Genomic DNA, 6,865 nt, shown 5'->3' on the forward strand with positions numbered 1-6,865 from the left:
TTTATTGTTAACTATCAGTGGGTTATCCATTCTGATATAAGCCTATGAAAGTAGAAATATTTCTTATTACTCATATTAACAGCATTGTTTCTATTAATTAATAGATTGGTCCAGTATTAAAACAGGAGTTAGTTTATTGTTGGTACTAAGTTGATTATGTTGTTGAGCTTGAAAACCTTCTTAATTGGTGGCTGCTTTTAAGCCAACTATGGCATTGTTTGTTCTTATTCTATTGAGAATGTTGTAACCTGTATGTCAAAAAGCTGTACCTTTTTAGAGTAACATTTAAAATTAGGTTAAAAGTAGGTTTTTTAAAGTAATATTTAAAGTTGAACTAAAATTCTTTCCTGGACAACCAGTTTTCACCAGGCTTGTTAAGCTTGTCACCTCTATTTATAAATCTTCTCACTATTTTGTCACATAGATGAGTTTGTTCTTATATACTATTCATAAATAGCTTGTCTGGTTTTGGGGTATTTAACTTAAGTTCTCTTTGTTAAATTTTCTTTGCTAAATCATTATGCAAAAGGCAAAAGGGTAAACTTTGCTTTTTAGTACTTTTAATGCTTCCTTTATTATTCCCTTGTGGTATCTCTATAGTCCCAATTTTAAATTTCTACCTCCTATACTTTAGATATTGAGTGAATGTTTTATTCGATTTACTTATGATAGTTGAATTTGGTGGGAAGTTTGGGCTAGATTTAGTTCAAAGTGTTCATGCAGTATGAAATCTCCTGGATGTAAACTAGATGCTTTTATTTAAGCTACACTTTCATTTGTCCAAGAACACTTTCCAGTATGCTTACCTTGTTACATCTTATCTCCTCTCATATGTTTGGTACTTGTTAATATTGTAGATTATAAGAAGTTATCAATACAAAGAGGGTGACAGGTTGTGTGTGCGACCTTCATGCCTAGTTCAATCAAGCATTCCTTAATTTACTACTAAACCCTTCTTTGGTATTTAATTTCATTAAAAAAAATTTTGTTTTCTTTTATTTCATTGTATGTTCTCGAGATAGAAAATGTAGCCCATTTCTTCCCATCCGATAGGTTACACCTTGACCTAACATTTTTATGTCTGATAATTATGTTTACTGTTGTTCCTTTTTAAGGTTTGCTAAAGATGGCAGTATATAGACTGTATTCTCAAGGACTGATGAGGCTTAGGATTTATTGATTGTAGAACAAGTTCCTCTAGAGTGTTATGAAGCACTACCTAGTCCTTTGTGTTTTAGGCTGTTGCTAGTAGTATTCTGGTGAATAATTTTGTTGTTATAATTGTTTGAGTTCAGGGCTAAGCATAGTTGGCTCTTAGCTCTTGTGTAGTCAGAAGTGTTAAAGTCACAGCTTATTTTATTTTAGCTATGGCTTTTCACAGCTTAACTAAGACTTCATTTTTTTGGATACTCTTTAACATGCTTTATGCTGAACTTCTATTAAATTGGGTTAATCATATGAACACAATGGCTAGCAAGAAATTTACCAACCCTAATTGGTTAGTATATAACTTAGCCAAACTTTTGTTTATAGCTTAGTTTTTATCACTGCAGTTTCGCATGGGGGCATGGTTAAGCAAGGTGTTGTGAGCTACATTTTAGTGTGCTTTATACCTACTCCTTTTAATCTTTTATGATTTAGAGGGCATTCTTACTGGGGTGCAGATACCTACATGTGAAATTTTATTAGAAATTGATAGAAAGGCTGGGACAAAATCTATGTGTTTATACAGTTAATAAACTCATCTATGCATTTTCTGTGCCTTGCTCTGATTGTTAAGCTAAATCAACAGGTTGAGTAGAATTTTGTATGGATCAAATTTATGTATTTGAGTGATATATTGTTAGTTAGTGTAATGGTGTGTATGCTAAAATTTAGTATTATTATGTTTCATTTTGTTTTCTTCTGGTGATTACCAAAATTTACTTTAATTTGTAATCTGTTTGAGGTGGGTGGCAAACCTAGTGGGATGTCTATCTATATAAGTGGTATATATCTAAGTAATTCATTAATATGGTTAGGAGGTTAGTAGTCTTACTGACATTGGATTGTTAAAATAGGGATAATGTTTTTTGTTAAATGAGTTAGTTAAATCTTGTATATTTATGTGCTTTGCCTTGTTTTAGGGGTTTGACAGGACAGCAATGGCATATGAAGTATAAAGTTTATGGGTGGTAAAGGAGGTTTGATTAAGCAGGCCACTTACCTAGTATACATGTACATGTATGTGTACATGGGCACATGTATCTGTGTATGTGTAATCATATATGTGTATGTACAGTGTATAATTGCTTTATATCTTGTGACAACTGACTGATTAACACCTTATGGTTGATGATGCTGGTAAATAACATTCAATTAAAGCTCAGTTACAAGTTGCTTGACTATGTTAAGGTCTCAGACAGCCATAGCTGAGTCACAGCATACCCCCCAAATTAAAAAATACCAAATGCATGAAACCACAGTTATGTGTGAGCATGGACTGATTAGTCATTAGTCCATATCATTGGTCCATCAAGATGTCTTAATAGGAAAGCATGGGCAATTTTAGGTGAGATGGTGTTGAAGTAAGAATCAGATGGTAGATATAATTCATTTATAGAAACATCCATGATTCATGGTCCCAGAGCCAGAACAGTGATGTATGTTGGGTGAGTCAATGATTTCTCATGCCTTACTGATTAAGCTCTGGTCATCAGTTATGATAAGCATATTGACTGGAAATAATTTGACAGTGTGCTATGTACAATTAATAGATTCATGTCCTATGTAATATTAACCATTCTGGTTACTTCATAAATATCTGTATTGCCTAGGATTTACTGTATTTCGATAATATAATATCTTATGTAATATCAATAAACTAATGTACATGCTTATACTCATGGGGTATAAAGTTAATGCACGATTATACACACCATGTAATATGCACGATAAAGCAAACATATGTATTTATATATGTGGAGGAGTGCCTAATACATGAAATACATAGTCTTATTATTTAGATAATGCCATTATTAATACTTACATAGTATTCAGGGGTAGTGTAGATGTCCCATAATAAATTATTGAGGGAATAGTGTAAGTACATTTCAGCTTTGGGTGCTGATGGTAGAGCTGGAGCTTCTTTCTTGAGTCTTAATGAGATGTGTTTCTCTCCTTTTCTGGTTTACAAGACCAAGGTAATGGAAATACTACAAAGACTCTTCATTTTAGGAGATTGTTTTCAATGATGCTTGTTACTGGTATTAGGAGTAACATTAAGAAAAACAAATAGGATAGATGTTAGTTGTCTGATGATGATAAATGGGTGTTCAACTGGTTGCCCTGTTGTTCATTTTCATGTTAATGTTAATAGATCTGCTACTAGTACTCAGAATAGACATTGGCTGAGATGTCAGATTGATTGATATACTTTGTTGTTTTGATGTATGAAGTATAGGGATAATTGCTAGGATTAGGATTGAAAATACTATGACTAGTTTGTTGGGAATTGAGCATAGAATTGCATATACAAATAAGAAATATCACTCTGGTTTGATATGAGAGGGTGTGTTGAGGAAGTTGATTGGAGTGTAGTTGTCTGGGTCTCCTGGAAGATCAGGTAAGGATAGCACTAGTATTAGTAAGATTACAAATAAGAATAAGGCATCCAAGATATCTTTGTGTAGTATTGAAGAAAAATAAGATTGTGTCGATATTGGATGAGATTACTCTGAACTTATTTGAACATATTTCATGTTCAAATAGGTAGGTGGATTACTGCTAAGGCTGCAATGATATATGGAAGGATAAAGTGGAAGGCGAAGAATCATGTAAGGTTGCCTTATCAACTGAGAACCCTCCTCAGATTCATTTGACTAGATTAGTGCCAATGTAAGGAATTGCTGAAAGGAGGTTTGTGATGACTATTGCCCTTCAGAGTGATATTTGGCCTCATGGTAAAATGTAACCTATAAATGCTATAGCTATTACAGTCAACAATAGAATAACTCCAACATTTCATGTTTCTACGAAAGTGTAGAATCCATAATAAAGGTCTTGCCCTACATTAATATATAAGCAAATAAAGAACATGGAAGTTCTGTTTGCCTGTAGGTATCAGATGATTCATCCATAATTTACATCTCAGCAGATGTGTGTTATGGAAGAGAAGGCAGTTATTGTATCTGATGTGTAACTTATTGCTAGAAATAACCCTGTCAAGATTTTTAGAACTAAACAGATACTGAATAAGGAACCAAAGTTTCATCATGATGAAATGTTTGATGGAGCTGGAAGATCGATAATTGTGTTGTTAATGATTTGGATAAAAGTGTGGGATTTTCAAATGTTGGTCATTAGTGTTCTTACAGTTGAAATACAGCAATGATTTTTCACGTCATTGGACATGTTTAGATTCCAAGTAAGAAAAATGATGACATACATGGTATTTATTTTAAGTACTATTTTTATAGTTAGTTTTGATTTTTAGATTTTTCTTCAAAACATTCAACTATTTATGGTTGGCTTGCATTAACTGTGAGTGGTGGCATTGGTCGTGGATTGTAATAAAATTTAGTGGATCATTTTTGGGTTTAATGAATTTTTAAAATTTATTTAGGGAGCATATTAGTGGTATTTGTTTATACAACAGCTATGGCTATGGAGTGGTATCCTAAGGTCTGAGTTTCTAATAAGACTGTCGTAGGGATGTTTCTTTCAGGGATGATAATGGAGCTTGTAATGGTTCTTTATGTTCTAAAGGATGAAGAAGTAGATACTGTGTTTAAATTTAACAGGATGGGGGCGATTGAGTAATTTATGATACTGGGGATTCTGGTGGGTTTTTTTTTGTTTGCTTGTTTTAGTGAGGAGGCTTTGGGAATTGCTGTGCAATATAGCTATGGCACTTGGCTTGTGATTGTTATTGGCTGATCACTGCTTATTGGTGTTATGGTAATTATGTAAGTTACTTGTGGAAACTACAAAACAACAGTCATCAAGACAGTATGGTACTGGCACAAAAACAGAAGTATAGATCAATGGAACAGGATAGAAAGCCCAGAAATAAACCCACACACCTATGGTCAACTAATCTATGACAAAGGAGGCAAAGATATACAATGGAGAAAAGGCAGTCTCTTCAATAAATGGTGCTGGGCAAACTGGACAGTTATATGTAAAATAATGAAATTAGAACACTCCTTAACCCCATACACAAACATAAACTCAAAATGGATTAAAGACCTAAATGTAAGACCAAATACTATAAAAGTCTTAGAGGAAAAACATAAGAACACTCTTTGACATATTCACAACAAGATATTTTTTAAACCATCTCCTAGAGTAATGAAAATAAAAACAAAAATAAACAAATGGGACGTAATTAAACTTAAAAGGTAGTCCACAGCAAAGGAAACCATAAATAAGATGAAAAGACAGCCCTCAGAATGGGAGAAAATATTTGCAAACGAAGCAACTAAAGGATTAGTCTCCAAAATATACAAACAGCTCATGCAGCTTAACATCAAAAAAACAGACAACCAAATCAAATAATGGACAGAAGACCTAAATAAACATTTCTCCAAAGACATACAGATAGCCAAGAGGCATATGAAAAGATGCTCAGCATCATTAATTATTAGAGAAATGCAAATCAAAATTACAATGAGATATCAACTCAAACTGGTCAGAATGGTCATCATCAAAAAATCTACAAACAATAAATGCTGGAGAGGGTGTGGAGAAAAGGGAACCCTCATACACTGTTGGTGGGAATGTAAATTGATACAGCCACTATGGAGAACAGTATGGAGGTTCCTTAAAAAACTAAAAATAGAACTACCATATGACCCAGTAATCCCACTACTGGGCATATATCCAGAGTAAACCATAATTCAAAGAGACACATGCACCCCAATGTTCATTGCAGCACTATTTACAATAACTAGGTCATGGAAGCAACTTAAATATCCATCGACAGATGAATGGATAAAGAAGATGTTGTACATAAATAGAATGGAATATTAGTCAGCCATAAGAAAAGAATGAAATTGGGTCATCTGTAGAGACATGGATGGACCTAGAGACTGTCATACAGAGTGAAGTAAGTCAGAAAGAGAAAAACAAATATCGTATAATAATGCATATATGTGGAATATGGAAAAAATGATACAGATGAGCCTGTTTGCAAGACAGAAATAGAGACACAAACCTAGAGAACAATCATATGGACACCAAGTGGGGAAAAGGGGGGGTGGGATGAATTGGGAGAATGGGATTGACATATATACAATTAGTTTTATACACTAAAATGTATAAAATAGATAACTAATGAGAACAAGCTGTATAGCACAGGGAACTCTACTTAATGCTCTGTGGTGACCTAAATGGGAAGGAAATCCAAAAAAGATGGGATATATATATATATACATATGGCTGATTCACTTTGATGTACAGTAGAAACTACAACATTATAAGAAAACTATACCCCAGTAAAAATTAAAACAAATAAACAAGAAAACCCTAGAAATAAATACCAAGGTAATTTTGGAAAATTATTGTGTTTGGAAATTTTGAAAAGCATGTTACTAAATAACCAAGGTGTCAAAGAAGAAATTGCAAGTGAAATAAAAAAATATTTAAAGATGAATAAAATGAAAGCAATAGAAGAAAAACTTATGGAATGCAATTGTGATAGTTCTTAAATAAAATATTGCAGCTGTAAACACCTATATTAAATAAGAAGAAAGATCTCAATACAATAACCTAATCTTTCACCTTAAGGAAGTAGATTAAAAGAGCAACTAAGCCTAAAGCAATCAGAAAGAAAAAATAAAGTAAATTGGCATGGAATTAATGAACTGTAGAATAGAAATAATAA

The 6,865-nt window shown here is 33.0% G+C and overlaps 1 pseudogene; it reads right to left on the minus strand.

The window, feature by feature from the left end:
* Nucleotides 1-3,207: 3,207 nt before the first annotated feature.
* Nucleotides 3,208-4,341, minus strand: LOC136793431 (cytochrome b-like; annotated as a pseudogene).
* Nucleotides 4,342-6,865: the final 2,524 nt, after the last annotated feature.

The sequence above is a fragment of the Kogia breviceps genome, chromosome X (assembly GCF_026419965.1).
Source record: "Kogia breviceps isolate mKogBre1 chromosome X, mKogBre1 haplotype 1, whole genome shotgun sequence".
Lineage (NCBI taxonomy): Eukaryota > Metazoa > Chordata > Mammalia > Artiodactyla > Physeteridae > Kogia > Kogia breviceps.